Here is a 23169-nt window from a genome sequence, read left to right as displayed (position 1 = left end):
AAAATGCTTTTCTTTTGTCTTTATTGTTTCAGGGATCCCTTTTGGGCAGAGAGAATGAGTACATAAGGTATGTTGAGTTGCTCCCCAGAGCCTGATAAATGCATGTTTAGTGCAGTGTCAACACTGGCAATACCACCTTACAAAGAGGTTGTGTTCCCGAGGTATAGGTATACACGAAGGGTGCTGGACATTGAACAGCTTCTCCCCATTGAAATTGTGCTACGTGATATTGGTGGCTTCCAACATGACTGTTCCTGGAGTCATTTTGACCTATTTCCTACAAACCAAATAGTATTGCTTTACTGAAAACCACAGCTGTAGGACCCTGCATCTGTGAAAAATAAATTCTAAACCATTCCTGGGAGCACACACCACCTTTCCCACTGTGGAATTAGTGTCACCCCAGCTCTGCCAGTGGTCAGTGCTGGCGATGCTCAGGCACCAGCAGCTTCCTGCGTCAGTATGGTTTGCCTTGATCCAGGACTGAGGCCCAGGAGCAGAGGTTCCAGCCGTTGTCAAACAGCTACATTTATATAATGTGCTTCTCTTTGGATACTTCAATTAAGGAAGAAAAACTTAGTACTGTTTGGTCATTGCTCTTACAGTCTGCATCCATAACCAAGATATGTATGTTTCGTTAATTTATGAGTTAGAGATTAGTAGGAGCAAGATAGAAATTAAAGGTAGAAATGTATTCTTTTGAACTTAGGTCATTTTTGCCAAATCTTTTTTTCCCTTATATATTTCAGGTTCTGAAGATGCCGACTATCAGACGATAGCCATTACCAATTCATTCCTTCATTTATTCATTATTCATATCTGTTCAAGATTTACTGAACAGATATTTTGTGCCAAGTGCTATGCTAGGAGCTTTGAATTCATCCCTGAATAAGAACAGCAACAAAAGGTAAAAGGCATTCCCTTGCAGAGCTTTGGAGCTTACATTAGAATGGGAGAAAGCTTAATGTAGGCCTTTTTAGAATGTTAGAAAAGGATCACAGATATGAAAAAAATAGAATCAGATTAGGAGGGGTTGGAGCACTGTGTATAAGGAAGTGAACTTTTTTCCTTTCTTTTAAATTCTGACTTTGACTGACATGTTCTGGCTTTAGGACTCGAAAAGGCTCTACAGGAAGTGTGGGTGGGTTTCATTGCTTTGTTCCCTTTTGTTCTTTCTGCTCTAACAGTGAGTGGCCCCCGAACTTCTCAGATGTGGTATCAGCCACATTCCATTGCAGCTGCTTGTTACTGGTTTTTGATCTTTGATTTCTCAGTAGATCATGAACTGTGACATGAGGCACATTTCCTACAAGCTTGTAAAGGGACATGAGTCCTGAAGTGGGCAGTGAGGTTTTATGGCATGCTTACTGTGTACTGTGTACATTGTGTTGATCTCATTTTATCTTCATACCAGGCTTATGTGGACAATGAAAGCATACTTTACAGACCGTATTCTCAGACCACAAACTCACAGGTGCACTCCCTGGGTGCCTAACCTGTTGGCGGACATCGGCGGGCATCTGAGAAACGTAGAGGGAGGTGTAGATCAAATAAGCTGTAGGGTTACAGGATTGATAAGTCAGAGATCTGTCTCTTACTGCCTGAAATAGATACATATATCTCCTCTTCTTGTTTCATTTCGTTTCACTTCACAGCTTGGTGGCCCAGGAGATAGTTATTTGGAAATTCTCAAGGTGTCACTTCCCTTATGTTCTCCTTAATTCCTTCCCACTGTTTCCTTACTAACCATATGTGGTGAGCACAGTGGGAATGAAATGACCCGTGCCGAACAAGTCTCAGTCTTTTAGTCTGAAGGTGAAGCTGCTTTCTTCTATAAAGCTGCACCGAGACTCTCCATATCCCTTTTTATTGTTTCTGAGTTTTACCTTGATTTTTACTGCTGCTTGTGGCAATAGGTTCTTTCAGGCTGCAGACTCTTTTGATGGCATCAAGAACAAAGTGTCTAAGAAGGTTGTGTTCCGCTTCCTTCCGAGGTGTTCCCCTCAGCAGAGAAATTCTGCACAACAGAGGCGAGTCTAGGGGGAACCTTCCAGGGGTGCGACCGTCTGCTTGGTCTGGAGAAAGTCAGGCCCTTCTTTCCAGGAAAGGATCTGGCGCTACAAGAGAAACTTCAACAACCTGCTTCCCACTGTGGGAAGAGGAGCACAGTGCTCAGACCGAGGAGGAGCAGAAACCCAGGGGGGTGTCCAGCAAGGACACACGTGGAGAACAGTGAACAAACCTGGCTCACCTTCTGCACGTGTCAGATAAGGACTTCAGCAGCAAAGAGGGAGAATGCTATTCTGTTGTCCTTCTAGCAAATACCTGGAAAAAAGTGCTCCTTATGTCTTCACATTCTTTGCAGTTCAACCTGCTGGAATTAGAAGTATCAGTTTCTTTAAACATTGCTATTCTTAAAGGAAAATAATTCAACTGGTCCATGAAATAATCCAGTGCTACTATAGTTTATTTTCAATCTTAATTTTTTTCTGATACTGGATATGAACTCAGGGCTTAGGTACAGAGTTACATTCCTAGTCCTTATTATTATTATTATTATTATTATCATCATCATCATCATCATCATTTTTAGAGAGGGTCTTACTAAGTCTCTGAGTTGCCCAGGATGGGCTGGAACTTGCAGTCCCCCTGCCTCAGCCTCCCAGAGTGCTGAGATTATAGGAATGTGCCACTGTACCTGGCTTAACTTAATTTTTTAAGGAAAAGGAAAGTTGAATGTGTAGGCATTCTTCCCTCAGATATATCAGTAGCAGTGTAGGCTGTCTCACTTGTGCACATTAAGGGAAGCAGAAGTGAAGATGGATGCACATAAAGCTGAAAGCACAGCCAAGGACTTTGGTGTCCTTGCTGTCACTACGGTGTCCCAGAGGACAGATGCATTTTACAAGTTAAGTATCTTAAATCCTTTTTCCTGCTTTTCAGTAGAAGGTATTTTTAATATTTGTGTGTTTTTCTTAATCACCTTGTATGCCTGACCCCAAATAAATTTGAGTGGTTAATTGACTTAAGACATAAACGAAGTGAAGGTTACAGGTGGGCACGTGTGGAAGCAAAATGCTAATAGTTAGGCGTTTATTTGTTGAATGCATGAAATATATGGCCAAAGGCTTTATGATTTTTCAGTCTACAAATGTCCTACCTTGAAATTTAAGTTCAGTTTATTTAGATTGGACATGTTTTGAAAGTTGATTGGTGTGTCCATGTGTTGAATGACACAAGTCAGAATGTTTCATTAGAAATCATACAGGGTAGTTCACATCGGAGTCTTATGAGGTGTAGATAGCAAGTATTTGCAAAGGTAATTTGTTCATCTCTCTGGAGTTTTGCATCTGCCCTCCCTCCCTTCCTCTTCCCTGTAGGTAATGCTGCTCTCGCCTGCCTCTGGGCAGGTGTTCACCCTGTCCCCCACTGTTCTGTCTCAGTGCTCTGCTTAGCATACAGCTTCTTCATAAACATTGGCCAGATATCGATTCAATAAATATTTGTCCAAATGAATGTGCCATTATAAAGTGCAAGGATTCACATTTCTTGCCTGCAGTAACAGTGGGGCTGTGCTAACTCAGTTTCACATGGTTATTAGCTGAAGAGGTTGAGTTCACCTGCGTCCTGCACATTGGCCAGGAAGTGACACCGCAGGCTGGGGAGGAGGACGAGACTCCTTCCCCGGGACAGCGGGGGCCGAGGGGCTCGGGACACAGGAGGAGGCAGGAGAAGTCTCTGGAGGCTCAGAGGGCAGCTTTCTCAGAGATGTCCAGGAGGTGCGAAGGGCAGGAAGGAGGTGCGTGGTGGGTCTTTCTGGAGGCTTTTAAGTCAGCCACACCCAGCGATTCCTCTGCCTGACACAGCATCCCTAATGGGAGTGTCCTCTGGTGCCCTTTGCCAGGGTTCAAGAGGACCAGGTGCCTGTTGACAGGCACGGCCCTGTGATTCTGAGGCTTTGAGTGCCTCAGTGTTCTCTGAACTGTGACTTCAGAGGCGTCAGGGACAGGTGACGTGAACACCGCAGCTGAGGGACTTTACAGTCTCATGATGGCGAATGTGAGCAGCTCTGTTTTGAAATGTTGGGAAGTCCGGGAGGAAGTTGGGCGGTGGAAGCCCGGTGGGTAGGAAGCAGACGGGCAGAGCTGGAGGTGGGCTGCGTGTCTCAGGGGCCGCGGGAACTGGTCTGGGAGGCACTGGTTGGGAAGGGGGTGTTGAAGGCAGGTGGAGGATGCAGTGACCATTGGGGCTGGAATCTGACCAAGTGTTAAAAGGAGCATGGGAGATTTCAAATAGTTGCTTGCCATTGAAAAATTTGTGCAAAAAGTGTCTTAGAAGGATTGGTGGAAGTTTTCTCTGTCATGTTCTAGGTAAAAATCCTACATTAAAGCCTCTGTTATATTTCAGAACTTCTGGAATCTGGTTTTTTCATCTATCAGCAGAATCAAGTGATTTGAAATATATATATATATATATGAATAATGTTCATAAATACTTTTAAAGATCATGTACCTATACATGATAACCACAATTACTTTCTAAGGAGTTAAAATAATGTAAGATTTAGCCAACAGTAGTATCAGCCTAGTACTTTGTGCACACATGTCTTGATCCTTTACTTGCCCTATATTATGTTTGATACTGGGATACAAAAGTGGCAGGTCATGGAGGGGCAGGTGAGTATAAACATTTGGCAGTTTATTGTAAGACGCACACATGAGATGTAGGGAGGTGGCTTAGGGATCTTCAGAGCCTCTGTAGAAGTTCCCAAGTTGTTTTTCTAATGCAAACAGTCTGCTACTTGAAAAATTGGCTCTAGTAAAATAAACAAATCCCATTTCTATGTTACTTCTTTTTTCTTTACTTTAATACAGTCTCTAGCAACATTAACTGTGCAATTCAGGATGGTAAAAAGCAAGTAGGAATGTTATTTGAGTATTTAATCTTTTGTTTTTTATTGTGCAGTATCAGGACTCTAACCTAAAGGTGCTCCACCATTGTCACAATTGCAAGCCCGTTGTTTGGTACTGGGGATCGAACTCCGGACCGTGCACTTGCCAGGCTCTGAGCTACATCCCCGGCCCCCGACCTTTCTTTTACTTTTTGTGTTGAGGCAGGGTCTCACTGAGTTGCCCGGCTTGGGCTCAGACTTACAATCCTCCTGCCTCAGCTTCCCTGAGTGCTGGGATTAGAGACATGTCCTACCACACCTGGCTCAGCATTTAATCTTTTTTTTTTCAAGCCATATTTACCACACAAGGGAGAGAGATTGGTAGACAAAAACCAAGACTATACCAGTATAACATATTAGGTATTATTAATTGATCAATTATTTAGTAATTCTGCGCAAAACAAAAGGAGTCTGCAGTATCATCTCCACACTCAGACGTCCTGCTTGGTTGGTATGTTCCAGGGTACTTGATTATTTTCTGTGCCTCTAAAGTTGCATTAAAAATCTTTGTTAATGTGTCAGCAGGTCAATATTCTTCATAAAAAATCAGAACTGAACCAACTTCTGTTCCTAGAATACTGTCATTCCTTGGTAAATTTATTGGATTTTTTTCTCAGTTGCTTTTTCATTGTTTTGGAAAAATTACCCTAGCAGCATTAATGGAGTATGCAAAGCCTTTATTACAGTGTTAGAAAACACTCCCTTGTCTTCAAAGGATACATTAAACTTTCCCGAACAGTTTACAAATTACTGATGATGCGATCTAAATACTTTATTGGCATAAATAAAGCTCTGATTGGACCCAGCTTAGCAGGAGCTGTAAGTAGCGTGCTTTCCTGCAACAACACTATTAGACCCCTTTGCAGGCTACAGCCCCTCACAGACGTTGGCTCTTTTCCAGAAGGATGTTTTGCTGAACCCCCAAAGAACTCACCTGTCACCATGCAACGCACTTCTCCATGCCTTGGTAACTCGGAACCTTTTCTGCACATTGAACCTTCCCCTCACTGCCAAAGCCATCGCGGATATTTCAGGCTTCGTGGCTCATTATTGTGTCCACTTGTACTGGAGTCTTCTGGTTTTTGACCCCCAGTCTTGCCTCGTGACGCTCTGGTGTGCATCTACTTAGTTTTGGGCCTTTGCTTCCTCCCAAAGCTCTGTACATTCACAGACTGTTTATTTACCTGCCCTCCTCCCACCCCACTCTGTATTTGTGACTGCTGCTCACCTGACTTTTGGTGCTGTGCAGTTTAAGCTTCTCGTATTGGCAGAGGGAAGTAAAAGAAAATTCAGAACGGGGGCAGCTTTCATCTTTCTGGAATTATACCTTTTTGCAGAGTGATTTTATTACTGTGATTAAAGAGTTATGTGTTTGTGGAACATCTGGAGCAGTTGCACACAAATATACCAGAACTCTTTGCAAAGTTAAATTATGGATGCAGTTAAATCATGACAGTTTTACGTGAGCATCCTCCCTCCCTTGGTGTGGAGATTGAACTATGCTCCTGGGGACCCTGTTACTGTTTCCACTTACCCTCTGTGGTTTTCCTTCTCTTCCACCCTGGGTATTATTTTCTGGGACTCTAAGAATTGTCCTAGAACCTTCCTGGTTCCCATCCCTTTCTGTTTTATTTTGTGTACTATATTTTTTCTACTCTGGAGAATTTTATGCCAGTAATTTATGTGACTCTGGTTTCCACTTCTTGAATAGTATCTCTGAAGTTGTCCCAGCCAGAAGCTTGAGAGGCAGCCTTCACTTGTACCTCCTCACATCAGCTCCTCAGACTTTACTGACTCTCTCCAAAGGGCTTTCTTCCAGAGACGGGGAATCTCTGCTCCCCAATGACTACACCGTTCATGGCTTTTCTCTATAAATCCAAGTGCCCACTGCTCCTCGCTCATTGTTTAGTTTCACCTTCCTCCCAACTGGTCTCTGAAGTTATATCTGAAAAACTATTTTGAAATGGTAGCTAAGGTCCCAAGTTCAATAATGTGGTGTTTAGCCCTCTGTGACCTAGAAGATGAGGTTTCTAGTATCTGTGACATTTCAGGTCTCTCATGACCTAATCAAGTTGTGTAATTTTCCAGCCTTAGCTCTTAACTGTCCTCAACATTGAGTAGTTTTATGCATCTTTATGTGTTATTTCCCATTTCCTAAATAACACTCTGCTTTCAGATGTTTCCCTCTGATTTGGCACTCCTGTGCCCTCTCCCTGGGGTGTTCTCACTTCACTTTCCCCACAGCAGACCCCTGATGTTGTTGGAGGACAGCTTAGGGGCTCCCCCGCACCCCTGTGAAGATTTGCACAACCCCTCTGCTGGGTGCGGTATCTCAGGTCCCCTCGTTACCACGAATTGCAAGTCGTTGCCACCACGACATCGAGTCACCACCTGCTTGAGAAGAATGAACTTCTTTCAGAACCAGCAGAAGCTGTCTTCTTCCAGTGAAGCTGAGAGTTGGGGACCCTAGAGGATAATGTTTGAACAGGTGGGAAGTGTTGGGGGCTCAAGGTGTGTGAACTAGGGCATGGATTCCCAGTAGTGCAAGGGAAGAAAGTGAGGGATGTGTAGGTATTTTGATTTGAGCAGATCCAAGGAGAAAGATGGTTTAGAGGAGAAAGTTCAGAAAACAGAGTTGAGTGGGCTTTCAAAACAAAGCAAGAAAAAGTGAAAGGTAGTGAGTGGATCTGTTATCTTCATCTGCTTAACCAGTTATTACAACTCTTATTGATCTGAAACAAGCATTTAATTATGGTTGCGGGTTCAAGGACCCAGCAGGGAAGGTGTTCTCATTGGGAAAACAAGCAGGTGGAATCTGTAACATGAGCTGCAGAAGAGAAGGATGCTCTGCAGGGAGACATGCTTTGGGAGTCAGGAAGAGATTTTTAAGTCATAACATAGGAGATAGGAGGGCCAGGGCTTCACGAAGGAGGAACCACTTGAGCTGGGTTTTGAAGGAGAAGGTTATACCCATGCTCAAGCTTAATAACTGAGTGAACAAGTGAAAGAGGACCCCAGTGAAGGTTTGAGATAGAAGATAGGGCCGTGGTCAGACATGGGTGACAGAGGAGCTTGGCACATCCGAGTTTGAGTTTATTGGTTGTTCGGCAGGGAATCCTTGATTTTTCAAAAAGCAGAACTCTTGCCTAAAGCCCATCCAGATTGTGATGTTAGAATATTCTAGAAATGACTAAAGAAGGAAAAGATGAAGAGAATCCATATGTGTGCATAGGATTTTTGTCTCTAAGTCTCTATCAGGTCAGGCGTGTGAAGTGCTCGAGATGGAACTCGAGAGCAAACAAGTCGATGTTATGAAAGATGTCCTGGCTGTCGACCCTTCCGTGGTCCTGTGGAATAGATTCTTTTCACTTTTTTATATGACAATATCAGTTTCCTCAACTGCTATGTCTGCACTGGCTACCAGCATGCCTAGTACATTAGTGTTAGATGAACAAGTGAAGGTTTTGCTGTGTCTACCGGTATAGATACTCGTGCCCATCAACCTCTTCAAAAGCAGTGCTTACTGAGCCAAGTGGTTTGTAGAAGTTTGGTTTATGTAGCTGATTTCTACAAGATAATTGAACACTTTTGAAAATAGTTGATTATTAGGACAAACAACAGCTCCCCAGAGCAAACTTAAATTAGGTAGAATGATATTATGCCGGAACAGAAAATGTTCCCAAAGAACATTAGTTCATTTTTAGCACCTTATTAGAGATGAATAAATTGAGGCTTAGAGGAATTAAATGACTTCGCCACAGTTATCACAGTTATCCAGCTACTTATTTAAATGTTGACGGCAAAACTAGCGGCAGGTTGTAATATTCAGTTATATTGATTGTATGACACTACAAGACACTTCATTTGAAAGTTAAATTTTAACTCAATGCATATAGGGAAAATAAATCTCCATCTGGCTTTTAAATTTCCGATGGGAGAGCCACCTTGTACAACTGTAAAAATTTAAATTCTAGGATAAAGAACTCAGAAAAGGAAAGGCAATTAATACTGTGGTACAGTTAAAAACAAAAAAACAGCCTTGGTGTTTTATATATATAAAAAAAGCTTATGTGGCCCAATTATATGATTGATTAGCTTCCTGAAGGACTGTTTGTGCAAACTGACCTCAGGTGGAGTGATTTTTACCTTACATAGATGACTCAGCTTTACAGAATGGTAACAATTTTCCCCAAGAGCTGGGTGGGAGCAGGGTGTGGCGGGAAATGGTGGGAAGGTGGAGTTTGAGGTGAGTCCAAATACCTGCTGTGAGCTTGGGGAGGACAGGTAATGTAATGTTCCCCAGGTGAGTTCCTGAGAGTGGATCCTAGGTGTTCTCATCACATGCATGCGCAATGGCCCTGGTTAGATGTGTTAACTGGCTTGATTGGGATTCTCACTGCACAATAAGTACAAATATCAATGCATCACGCTATGTACAGTAAATACATGTAATCTTTAAATTAAAAAGTACCAAATTTATTTCAGTATCTACTTTTACTTTTAAACTAGAGCTGTTAGAATATTTCTAACTTAAAATCAATTCTTAATGGTGGGGAAAATATTAATAAATTAAATGTTACTTAAAAGCATTAGATACTAACGGTGAATAAAATTACTGGCATCATGCATTTTTAAAAGCATGTTTAATAGTAAATGTTCCATTTATACGACTCAACTGAAGGAATATCCTCTAGCACATTTCTTCTAATTATAGTGCATTCTTGTTTTAACATATGTTACTCTTTTTATTCAGTGGCTACTGTGCCCAACACATTTCCCCCCAAAATTTGGAGCCTTCATCATTTCTGAGGTATGATGTACCTGTTGGTTTTAAGTATGCTTTAAAAGAAACTCGGAATGTTAATTTTCACTTGGAAACTCTTTGATCAAAAAGTATAGAACATCATTTCCACATTAAAACAAAAATGGAATAAGAAAATGAAAATGATATCTGTATAATTATTTGAGAAATTTAACTATTTCATCTTGTTATTTACCATGAGAATAAACTGTTTCCAAAGTACTACAATATTTGACATTTTTATTGTTATCTTTAAATCTTAGTATTCTACTAGGGACAAAATATTCTAGTGCAAAATTTGTGATATCCATTAGGTGGTATTCATAGAGGCAGTGATAATAAGAGAACTTTTTATAAACTTAGGCTAAAAGATACAGACTGTCTTCGTAATTATTAGTTTTCTCAAATGCTACAATGAAAAAATACAGAAAATAGTGCTAGCCATTGGTTAACATTATTTTGTGTAAAGAAAGCCAGAATACGTCTATTCTAAGAATACGAAAGAATGATAAAAGATACGATTAATATACGGTATCTCTTTTAAGCTGAGACACATGTCTCGCTTGAGAGAGGAAAATTCTCATTTTTACATTCTTAATTGCCTTCTTTCCAGAATAGGATCCCATTTCAAACAATTATGTGAATAGAGTTCATAGTCTAAAGTCATTTTTCTATACAGGATGTTTTTATCTCAGCACATAGGCTACAAAATGGCGAAAGACTGAATCAATTACAAAGAATTTTTAGCATCATAAATGCTGATTTACAATAGCTGTGGACAAACCTACCTACACCCAGCCTAAACCTTACCGCTGTCCTGAGGACAGAAGTAACTTGATTCTTCCATGAGGTTAGCTCTTGGGTCGGGTTACCAGGTAACATTACCATGGATCCAGAGAAGAGATCTTAGTGGGTTCTTCCCAGGGCTGAGGTTCTTATTGTTGAGCATCAGGAGTTGCTGGTTGGGATTTACAGTCTTGGAGTTTAGGCAGGTCTTGGCAGGTTTGGGCTGGGATTGCCAGACTGCAGTCTGAATGTTTTCACCCATGGCCACTGAACTCCATTTCAGTTGGGTTAGCAGTAAGGTAAATGACCCCTTTCTGTGTCATTTACTTTTGCAGAAGCTACACGGTTCTTTGTAGTTCATTCCACAGTATTCATGGCCCAAGTATTCATAGCAGCATCTTTATAGCAATCTTAGATAAATCCTTGGGCAGTGCTCTCCTTGTCCTGGGATTCTTAGTGCGGTGATTTGTGGTTTCAGATTTCTCTTGTTTGTCTTTTGTCTTTGATTGTACTGTACACTTCTCAGAGACTGAAATTCCATATGTAGAGGTAGAGCCCGGTGTGGTGGTATATACCCCCAGAACTCTGGGAGGCTGAGGCAGGAGAGTTGCAAGTTCCCCAGACTGGGTGGCTTAGTGACTTAATGAGACGCTGACCACTCCTGCCCTTTGGCCTTGACAGGTGCTAATCCTATGTCTCACCATTCTTGGGAAGTCCAGGCTGGGCCACACCACACCAGTCCCCACCACCCTCCCCTGCACTGGCGTGGACCTGCAGCTCAGACCCGCAGTTCCACATAAACATACACAATTTCTGTTTGTCAGTTACCACCCATCCAGGGAGAAAAAGAGAAAACAGAAGATGATGTTGGAATCACACACATCACACGAATAATCACTAGAAAAGACCTAAGGCATTGCTTACCTAACACTCAAGTGTTTTCAAACTGGGAGAAGAAGATCCCCCAAAAGGTCAAATAATACATCCAAGGTCATAAAACTACTAATGATTGCATCAGAACTAGAGGTGAGAATGCTTCCCTTGGGAGGTGTGACCACTGCATTCCAGCTAGTAAATACCATCTTTAAAGGAAATACAGTGGTCCCTTGGTACTCATTGCTAATTGGTTCCAGGAGGTGCCAAGACTACCAAAAAGATGAGTACCAAACACACTGTTTTGCCTTGGAAGGTAGCATGTCACAAAGCATGGACAGTGACAGGTATAGCTTGTGCATCCAGTACTGTATGTCAAGTACTGAGACAAAGTACCAAATCCATGAGTTTCAGAGCAGTTGAGTACCAAAGTATGACTGTAATTAGAGTTAAGGTGATGCCTTTGAAAATATGTATTTTAATCTTTTACTGTTTACCTGTGATGGGAAAATACAAATTCAACAAATACCGCAAACATGCCATCCATCTGCGGACGGAACATCAACAGGGAAGTGCTGTGTGTCCTTAATTTCTTAAGCTCACTCCCTGCTTAGCTCCACAAGGCTCATTGGCAGGCTGTCCGTTTGCTGCCTGCTTTGGGCCAGTGTGTGCATTGTTCCCAGTCTCCCTCGGGAAGCTCTGCTGGTGTTTGAACTTTATCAAAATGGCAGCGAAATTTATGCTTCTGCAACTTGCTTTGTTTTACGTAACAGTGTGTTTTGAAGATCTGTGCATGCCGGTGTGTGCAGCGAATGAATCTTCGGTGGCATACCGATTGCAGTTTCTGACTGATCCACTGTGTGTTCGTCTGTTCACTCATTTTTGTATATTCGGTTTGAGTTGATTTTTGTTTATGCTAGTAACAACCAGGCTGCCATGCACATTCTTATGGACGTCTCTGGATAGATATGTGCTGGAGGCTGGGCTGTGCAAGTTGCCAAAATGAGAAAATAATGCCCAGATGCTTTGCAAAGTGGCTGTGCCAGTTGAGACTCCCACAGGTGGTGCATGAGAGTCCCCAGTGTTCTGAATCCTTTGAGCATGTAGTGACGCCAACCTTCTTCATTTTGCCAATCCAGGGGGTGGATGTCAGCATTTCAATGTTTCTTTTATTATGATTTGGAATGTAATATTTTTCTCTGAGAGATCCATGTGTGATATTATAAGAGGATGCAAAATTTAAGACACCATATCCATTTTAGATGAAAGGATTGAGAAAAAGCATGACACATTTTCATGCAGAATGTAGTGTTTGTGTAACTGGAGAGGTATTTTCACACATTCTAAGTGGTGGTGGTTGCTAAATTCAGCACCTTCATGTTTGTTAATATTTAATGATAATCTTGAATTAATTAAATGAAGTTCAATTTGTTTGTAGTTACTCACTTTCCCTTGCTGTCATCCTGGAAGAGAATATAGTAAAATGGAAATTACCTATATATATATAAATGACTCAGATTGAAATCATATGTTGACCTAAATCAATTATGCTGCAAAGGATTATAGAAGTAATAACAGTATAACTCTTATAACTGTTCTGAGATTTTCAGTTTGAAAACCATTTTAAGTCCCTGGTTGGAAAGTGCCTGGCTTTGCTTTATTGCCCGACATTTATTGATGCTATTGACATGGCAGAGGCCTTCCTGGCTTATATTATAGATTGCTTTTTGCCCCAGTGGTATCTGACCTGGCAGTGCTACCTCCTATTTTAATTTGGTGGTCAAGTGTTTAAGACCTAACAATCTACCCACACTCTCCACTGAAACAAATAAATTGAGCAGCTTTGCTCTGAAAACATGTTCCTAACAATGCATGAATCAAACTCAGAAGCAGATCATCTTTTTCTAAGACCCAGTAAGTGCATGGAGTTCGGTGGAAACTTAATAAATATCTCCTTCTGTGATCACTGATCTGAATGCTTTTACGTTCACATTTGACAGGAAGGATCCTCTTTGTCTTATACAATTATTTTGTAATGGGACCTTGAGCATGGACACAAAGGGCTGGCCCCAAGCTTGCAATTCCTATAATGACTCCAGGCCTTGGGCTGGGACGTATCAGTGAACAGAAGGGCTAGGGCTTGGGGACCAAGTCTACTTTAGGATCTACTAGGAGATCAGCATTTTCCCATAACTTCTCATTCAAACTTATGGCCAGGGTAGAGTAATTCAGCGCAATGGGGATGGGCAGGGAGAGGCTTTTATGGACGAGGCTGGACCGAGCAGGCCTGGGCACTCCCTTTCTGGGTGCTCCTCCATTCCACCCCTTACTTTCCTCAGGTGGATTCCATCCTCTGGTGGCAGCAAGGGACACAATCTAGACCTCAAGCTGTGAGAGTTGCCTGGAGCCTAGGGACTTCACAGAAGCTCCAAGGAAGTGCCTCACCAACCCAAGTTCCTTCTTTGCACTATGAGGCCCAGGAAGTCAGAGGCGAGGTGGATCCCACACCACCTGCTTCCCAGCTGGGAAGGCTGCTGGATGAGCAGGAGCCAGTAGCTGAAGCTCCCGAGCTGGGCATGGCCAAGGCCAAGACGGCCCCTCCCTGTCCCATCCCGCCCTTTGCTTATTACATACCTCCCCTCCCAGCCCACCCCCAGCCTTCTCCCGAGGTGGACTTAGCCCATCTGCTTGTAGCTCTGTCCCTGTTTATTCTTCATTTGCTCTGCATGTGGCTTTGCTCAGTATGATATCACTGGCACGGAAGACAGTCTCTCCGCTCCATTTGGTTAATGAATCTCCGACTGAGACGCAGCTCACCTTGCTCTTAGACTTAGATGATAAACACTCTGGAACTTTCCCTTCTTTGTTCTCATGCGTTACGATAGGGCCTCCTGAGCAAACTGTAATTTCAAAAATCTCCTACATTAAGGCACTTTATTTCACCTAAGGTAAAATCTGTCATGCCACTAACATTAATAATCTCACAATCATATCTCAGCACTTGAATTTTATTCACTTCTCATGCTTATTATTTAACCTAATATATTTCCTCTCATTGCAATCATTTCCCTTTTGAAAATGCTACCCAGCCTTCTAGAAGTTATCCAGTCTTTTTTGTTTATGTGATTTCATATCCACTTGAAGAGATAATTCATATCAAAAGGAAAATGATAATTTAATAACATTAACATTTATTTCGGTTCTGTTTACTTCTAGGCAGGTGATACTTTGCTAAGTGTATTATGCATATTATCATTTATTTTTTACAACAACCTCTGATGTAGTAATATTTGCATCTCTGTTTCCTAGATGGGGAAAGTGAGGCACGGCATTGTCCACGGTAAAATGACAAAGAGATGATACAAACTTGAAAAGCTGGCTCCAGGCCCAGAATCTTAATCACTAGTTTTTACTTCCTTATCAACCTGACATGTATTTCCCCCTCTTTAAATCCTTTCTGAACAAGACAGGCCTTTTAAATCGACAAGGTTGTTCCTTGGTTCAAGGGTATGAACAGAAAATAGTACAACAATGCGAAAGTACAAGCAGTCATAGCCAGGGTGTACATTTAAAAGGAGGCTTTCTGGACTTTTAACTCAAAGCATGAATAAGGATTTTAGATGCTTTACCAAGACCATTTGAGGAGAGATTTTGATTCTGGTGTATATGGAGTGCCCGTGGATGGTGACATGACTAACACAACCAAAGCTCTACTAAGAACTTTTGCCTTTAGAGTGTTCTGGGTGTTTTAACTACTCGTTGCTACTGCTTCTACCTGGGAGTGAATGTGATCTTATTTATTTGCAAGAAAAATGCTCAATGTGAACCACGAGGTGATTGGGTGTTAGAGGAAGTTATAAAAAGTTCCATGACCTCAAGAAATTTACTGTCATGTTCAGGAGAAAAGACTGTGGTAATCAGATTCATTGCTGGTGGGAGAGGAACGTTAGTGTGAGGCTGCTGGGAGTAAATAGAAAGCCATTACAATATGATTGTGTTGGGGTTGGAGAGAGAGGTAAAGTGTAGGGTTTTTCTCTTTCCGTCCAACCTCTCCTCAGTCTATGTTGTTTAAATTCCACGAAGGTTGTAGTCATGTTTTTCCTTGTGGCTGCAACATCCTTAGCACCTTGTATAACACCTGTCCCGCAGCAGATGTTCAGTAAATCTCAGAATGCATGAATGGAAAAGTGTTTTGGAGAAAAGGAAACCCTTACACAGTTGGTAGGATGGTGAGTTACTACAGCCATTATGGAAAACAGTATGGAGATTCCTCAAAGAAACTAAAAATAGAACCACCATATGATCCAGTAATTCCACAACTGGGCATATGCCCAAAGGAAGTGAAATCAGTATGTCTAAGAGAGATCGGCATTCCCATGTTTTTTGCAGCACTGTTCACAAGAGGTGAAGTCAACGCAGGTGACCATCAACTAATAATAAAGAAAATGCGTTACAAATATACAATGGGATGCAACTCAGCAATAAAAACAGATGAAGTTTTGTCGTTTATGACAACATAGTTGAATGTAAAGGACATTACGTTAAGTGAGATAAGCCAGAAACAGAGGGACAAATGCAGTGTAACCTTTCTGCTGTGTGGAATCTAAAAACCCCTTGATGTCATGGATGTGTAGTCCAGGGAGGTAAGATGTGGAGGTGGGAAGAAGTTGGTCAGGAGGACACGTTAAGTTCGAAGAAATAAGCCACGGGGTCCTATTGCATACCAGGCTGACGTAGTTAATGTACTGTATGTTGCAAAGCAGCTAGAAGACAGGAGTTTTGAATATTACGCTACAGAGAAATGTCATTTTCTGTCACTTCTAGATACGCTAATTAGCGATTTGATCATTACACAGACTTGTACTTGATCTCCATATCACATTGTACCTTGTCAATTTCTACACACTATGTGTCAGTTTACAGATAAGAAGGAAAACGGATGTTGGCTGAAAACTAGGGAGATTGTCTTTGACATTCTTGAAAGCAAAGCTGTGTCCCTGTCCAGAAGACTGAAAACTGAATCCCGAGCAGATGGTGAGCGGCTCTGTGCAAGTTCGGTTCTGGTTGCCAGGCTGGGCTCCTTGTGCTGCAGCACAGTGGCTGTACCACCCCGCCAGCCTCTGGAAAGTGCGCCCCACACGTCCCTTCACCCTGCACCAACGGTGGGATGGATAGAGGCTCCACGTTGGCTCCAGGCACGTGAGCATGCCCAGTCACCAGCGTCCAGCTTCAGCACTGAGACCAGTGCTAAACAGTTTGATAATTGGATTCCGTATGTACTCTACAGTGTGTTATCTTGCTTTCATATGAGCAAACCAAGCTCTTAGTGATACTTGGCGGAACCGTATTTTCAGCTTAATATTTTACCGATTTGGAATTTTGAGGGGGTAGATTTTGAGTTTGCAGAAATAACAATGAAAAGGTGAAGGAAATGCCAGTCATCTTTTAGCCCAGCAGGGAGTATGTGGCTCTGTTTCGTTTCCCTAGATTCTTGCACAGGGTTTGGTGTGCAAAGATACATTTGACTGAAAGGCAGAAGTAACTAGAACTTAGATTTAAAGAAGTTTCTTCCAGCAGAATAAACTATGGCAGTACACGTTAGGTATACACTGCCAGAGAAATCTAACAATAAATTAGTCTGGGGAAAGTAAATGAAGAATCAGGTACATATTTAGTCAAATTCACTGTCTTTTATATTTATACTTTTCTCCTTCCTTCCAAAATTATTTAAATAAAAAGAAAACACCCTTAAGAAATAAATACTTAAACACAACTACTGCATTCTTCTTTTTCAGTTTGTGATTAATATCTCTGCACTTTCAGATACGTCTTGAATTAAATCAGAATCCCACAGAGAACAATTTGCTCAATATTTGCCCACAGTTTGAAGGCATTCCTGTATGATTTTAAAGGAAAAAAACAATTTAGAAGAGTGCAGCATAAATTACTAATTTTATCCTTGAAAATACTAATGGTCCTTCTACCTCAATGACTGTGGTCACCTTATATTATGTTTTCATTAAATGTTCATATTTGTACATGTATATTACAATTATTTTCATAATCATAAGGGAAAATTGCACAACAATCTGAAACAGGAGAGTCGAATTCTACAAAACACTTGCTAAATATTTACATTTTCTGAAAACTGGAATCAAGAATTTGATCCTGAGATTTGGGTTAATTCAGTTGCTTATCTGGAGAGAAGGGAAATAAGTTTGCTTAGATTCTTTTGCTCTGCAAAGATCCTGATGCACCCTCATGCGACTCCACCAGCCTCTGGCAAGTCCATAGTAAATCCTTGTCAGTTCAGAGTAGCTGCTTTCTTCTTCCCCAGGCACTGGTATGGTTTGATTTGGGGGGTGGGAGGTGCATCTGGCCACTTGTGCTTCTCTCTCCTCTCATGCCTTCAGAATTCTGAAGGGATACCATCTTTCCCGGGATGTCTATATGTATATGGCTAGGGCTAGCAACCTTTTAGACTCTTGTGCAGTGACAGAATTGAAACAGTGGTTTCATGGTCAGAATCTGTTAGGAGAGCGTCATTTATGGAGTACAAAGTTCTCTCAGTGACAGAGGTCTCAATGAACCTGCCTGCCCTAGTTTTTTGTCAGACCTGAGAATAATCTAGCAAAGACAATTGATGATCTATGAGGTTGGAAAATTTTCTTTGAGATTACATATAATTTTAACCAAGTTGGGTACTTGGGCTGTTTCCAAGCTTTAGCTATTTGAAACTGTGCTGCTATAAACATGGGTGCACATATATCGCTGTGGTATGATTCTTTTGATTCTTTGGGGAAGATACCCAGCAGGGGAATAGCTGGGTCAAATGGGACCTCTAGCCCTAGTTCTTTGAGGTATCTCCATACTGATTTCCACAGTGGTTGTACCAGTCTGCACTGGAAACTGGATAAAGAAGATGTGGGTTTTTTTTTTTTAATAAAATGGAGTGCTACTCAGCCATAAAGAATGAGAAACTAGAGACATTTATAGCTAAATGGATGCATATTGAAGCCATACTCTTAAGTGAAATAAATAGGACACACGTGTAAATACCGAATAGTTTCTCTAGTGTGAGAAACTGAAAGTGTAAATGAGGATTAAAATGATTAAAAGGAATAATTGATAATTTGAAATAGGAAAAGGTCCAAAGGTGTAGGGGTGGTGGGAGGGGAAGGGGAAAGGAAAGAGGGAAAGGAAAAATTATGAGAAAAGAAAAAAAATGGAAACGGAATCTATGTAAATAGGGAAGGGCGCACAGGGAATGGGGAAAAAATAAGAACCAAGATACATCATGTACAGTTACAAGCAGCCAATGATAAATGTAAACGTATTGTATACCTAAAATGTACCAATGAAAAAATTTTTAAAAATTTTTAACAAAGTTCAATTGTCTTCTATCATTTGTTTTAAAAAGATTAGGAAGGATAGCCTACAACAACAATTTAGGAAAATTATTGTTGCTTCCTGTGACGTGTCTTGCATTAGTAGGTGAACAGTCACAGAGTAAATACAAAAAATTTTAATCAGCTTTGGAGTTTGTAAATCGTGCACTGCTTTTCACCTTAATATGGATGCAAATGTTCTGCCAGTGAACACTGCACAGTTTTCATTTTTCATTTTATGAAGTGTTACATAAAGTTCCCCATAAAGATCTAAGAGGACTTTTTTTGATTAATCCATTTTCCAGATGAAGAAGCAAATACCAGTGGAAGTGAATATTTATTGCCTTGAGAAGAACTGTTGGATCACATTTAACAGTAGCAAAACAGCAAATTTCATGATGTTTCCTGGGTTTATGCTATAAAATGTACTGTATTGGTATTATATAAAAGATCATTATTTTATGAGTTAAATATAAATCAAAATAAGTCTTGGGAGATCCATTTTGTGGACCACAGCATCACTAATCATGATGCTGAGTAAAATTAGAGCCTCTTCCAGAAACAATTAAATTTCCTAATTTATATGTATAATTTAAGTTTGTACATGTGATTCATTCCCAGTCTTATTTACCAGGCCTAAATAATTGCCTTTTAAATGGCTCATAAAGTATATTTACAGCTATGGGCTAGCTTTTCTTTAAATAACTGTTTCTTTATAACAAATATTGTCAATAACAAAAGATTTTTTTCTTGTTTATCATGACTTAGACTTAGTTGGTTTCCTGAGATAGTGTTAGCACCTCAAACCCAGTGTATCTGGGGTACTTCAGGCACAACACATCCGATTGGTGAACATCACGCCTTCCCCCTCCTCAGTTTTGGACCCTGGCCTCTCACCAGCCAGATGATGAAGCCAGAACCGTGTGACTTTTCACTTCTTACCTCTACATGGAATGGTCCACAAGGCATTCCCAGTAAGGCATCCTTATACCTTTGTGCTAAGGGCTCCACGTAATACATTGCATCTAACTCTTATGTGCCCTTAGACAGTCTGAACTATTGTTACCTTCATTTTAGAAGTGAGAAATCAGACTTACTTCAGAGCCATTATTTGATAACATAGTCATTTTACTACTATAGCATTTCCTCTAAACATTGCTTCAGCTGCATCTGACACAATTTGGTTTATTTTCATTTCCGGTTGGATCGAAATGTTTTTGCTTTTTCCCCTGAGACTTCCTCTTTGGTTCATAGGTTATTAAGAGAATATACTTTGTACAGCTTTTATTATTTAAAAATGTTTTTATAACCCAGCATATAGTCTATGTTGATGAATGTTACATGTGCAATTGAAAAAACTGCGTATTCTGCTGTTGGAAAGTACTGTATAAATGCGAATCTTACTGAGTCCATTGATAGTACTGGTCAGGTCTTCTGTACCCTTACTGATGTACAGTGTCCTTGTAATATCCACTCCTTAGAGAAGAAGGTTGAAGTCTCCAACTATAAATGTGTATTTGAGTAATTCACTTTCCAGTTTTACTAGTTTTTTCTTTTTCTTTTTTGAAGCTCTGCTGTTGGGCACGTATACATTTAGGGCTGTTAAGCTTGGAGAATTGATCATTTTATCAAGACAATGTCCTTTATCTCTAATAGTATTATTTTCTTCTACAGTCTACCTTCAGTTAGTATAGTTGCTGCAGCTTGTTTTGTGTTGGTGCTTCCGCAGTTTACCCTCTCCCAGCCATTTTTTACACCTGTCTATATTTTTAAAGTGTGTTTCTATAGACAGCATGTATTTGGGTCTGGATTATTATGCTATTATTACTTTATTAGTATATGTGTATAGTACAGAATGTTTACATTCCTTGTGGGAAGCTGGTACATGTACATAACACATCTTAGTTCCTTTTTAAATCTCTTTTCCCTTCCCTTCCCCCTCCCTCCACCTCTTCATCCCCTTCTTATATTTTTCTTTTTCTGTGCATGTTTGCAGTATAGAATGTTTATGTTTCTTGTGTGGAGTTGGTTCATATCTCATCAAGAGATGAAGGCATCTGTTGATGGCTTCCCCTTTGAGAAAGATCTTCTCCCTACTTTTATTATCTATCTTTTATTTTGCTATTTATTTTTACCCTAAGATTCTCAATCAGAGAAATAGTGTGATATTTTAGCTTGTGTATCTGATTTGTTTCACTTAGTATTATGCATTTTCGTACAGATGACTCAAGAATAACCATCTATGTTAGTTGTTTTCTATTTGTCTATTTGTTGCTTTTCTTTCTTCTTTATTTTGTTCTTGTGTAAATGTACTGTCGTTTATAACTCCATTTTATTTCCTATATTAACTAGTTATTATTCACTTTTGTTTATTTTCAGTATTTACTCTCTGATTTTCAGTATATATCTTTAATTACCAGGGCTACCTTTGGACATTATCATACCTGACCTCTTATGTGTCAGGAAAGACCTGATCTAATCTCTCCCACCCATGCTCTCTGCGATTATTATAAATTTAACTTTTACATGCGCTAGAAACATAATATGTTGCTACCATTTTGGCTCCAAGCAGTTATGCTTCAGAACAATTATACATAAGAAAAAAGTGTTTTTATTTTATAATCATTGATTCCATTTTCAGCATCCTGTACTTTTTTGAGTACTGTACTGTTCATATTCCTTCCTCTGAAGAACTTTACCATTTCTCTTAGGGTAGCAATAGATTTCTCAATTTTTCTTTGAGAGATCTTGACATTATTATTATTGTTGCTCTTCCTCTTCTTTCTCCTCCTCCTCTCTTCTTATTTCTCCTCTTTCCACTCCTCCTCCTCATCTTTCTTCCTCTTCCTTTCCCCTCTCTTTCCCCATCCCCTTCCCTCTCCATCTCCCTCTTTTTCTTCTTGCCGAGCTGAGGAATGAGCTGAGAGTCTCACTGCTAAGCCGGCGTCTACCACTAAGACACGCCCCCAGCACACGTCTTTGTTTCTGAAAAATATTTTCACTGAGTATAGAATTCTGAGTTTATTTTTTTATCTTAACACTCTATTACCTTTTAGTTACAAGCTTGCTGTAATTTTTCTTTATTCCTCTGCATGGACTCTGTCTCTTTCTGTAGCTCCCTTCAACATTTCCTGTTTGCATTTATTTTCAGCAGTTAGAGCATCCTGTGCCTTAGTGGATTCCATTTGCTTTTGGTCCTGCCAGATGATCTTTGAGTTGTCTAGATCTGTAGTTTGGTGTTTGTATTTAATTTTGGAAAAATATTAGCTGTTATTTTTTCAGATATTTGTTCTGTCCTGTGTTCTCATGTCTCCCTTAGGGATTCTTATTACACGTATGTTAGACCCTTGACATTTTCCCAACACTTGATATGTTCTGTTTGTTTCCTCCACACAATTTTTTCTTTCTGCATTTCAGTTTGAGCAGCTTGTGTTAGTCGGTCTTCCAGTTCCTTAATTCTTTCCATGACTATGTTGGGTCTCTTAGTGAACCTGCCAGTTCTTTTTAATTCTCACATTTTTGTTTGATCTTTTAATAGTTTATACCTTTGTGCTGAACTTTCCAATCTGATCTTCCATTCTGTCCTAATATTCTATTTTTTTAACTAGATTCTTTAACACTTTAATCATGGTTGTTTTAAATTTGCTGATGGTTTTGTATCCGTGTCATAGTTTTGTTCTGCCGATTGTTTGGTAATTGGAAGTGGGTTTTTTGCTTGTTTTGTTTTTGTTTTGCTTAGCTTACTGTGCTTGAGTGTGGGCTTTTCCCCTCTTTGTCTCCTCATATGCCTCATAATTTTTCTGTTGTTGAGAGTTGGACATATCCTGTAGCTCAGTAGACCCTGAGGTAGAGTCTTAATGTCCCAGATGCTTGTGTCTTTACTTCTGTTAGGCCCTGAGTGCAGTGTTTTGAGTAAATCTACGTAGGGTTTGGGTTAGGTGTGAAATTCATTGTCACTGTCATTACTTTCAGTGGATGTCAGCTTTCTGTTCCTCTCGTAAGACCTTAGGATTTGGCTGGGCTGTCAGAAATAATTGTTTTCTTTTCCCTCAGTGTCTGTTCCATTCTCAGCTTCAGTTCTTTGCTTTCACTGTCTTCTCCCATACATTGTCCTTCTGCCAGCAGTGTTTGTGTTATTTATCTCCTGAGCTGGGCTGGCGTGGCAGTGAGATGTGCTGCTGGTGGTGTGTGCTCTGTTTCTCCCATTTAGTTGCACCATTAGGTAGACACTATATCCTGAGGCATTGGGCTGTGGCCTCCTGAGCTCTCTTGCTTCCTCCTCATCTATATTTATAAGCCCAGAATATAGCCTCATTGTTATGGTTTGGATTTAAAATGTCCCTCAGAAGTCTCATGTGTTTGGAAGGTGA

At 40.5% G+C, this 23169-nt stretch overlaps 1 protein-coding gene across 6 annotated transcripts in view; it reads left to right on the top strand.

Annotated features, from left to right (window-relative positions):
• Dlgap1 (DLG associated protein 1) overlaps positions 1–23169 on the top strand; it is a 779881-nt gene that overhangs the window by 11358 nt on the left and 745354 nt on the right. For 5 of the 6 annotated variants that reach the window (XM_004853200.3, XM_087194445.1, XM_004853199.3 and 2 more), the window contains exons 2-3: positions 33–67; positions 750–907. The exons of the other annotated variant lie outside the window; for it this stretch is intronic. The gene's annotated coding sequence lies outside the window, so the exon portion shown is untranslated. The remainder of the gene's footprint in view (positions 1–32; positions 68–749; positions 908–23169) is intronic. 6 annotated transcript variants of the gene reach the window in all.

This window comes from Heterocephalus glaber, unplaced genomic scaffold (assembly GCF_053883595.1).
Source record: "Heterocephalus glaber isolate CG9 unplaced genomic scaffold, H.glaber_assembly_v1.0 deba00000331, whole genome shotgun sequence".
NCBI classification, from domain to species: Eukaryota; Metazoa; Chordata; class Mammalia; order Rodentia; family Bathyergidae; genus Heterocephalus; species Heterocephalus glaber.
The sequence above is the reverse complement of the archived record's forward strand: the minus strand, read 5'-3'. Positions and strand labels throughout refer to the sequence as shown.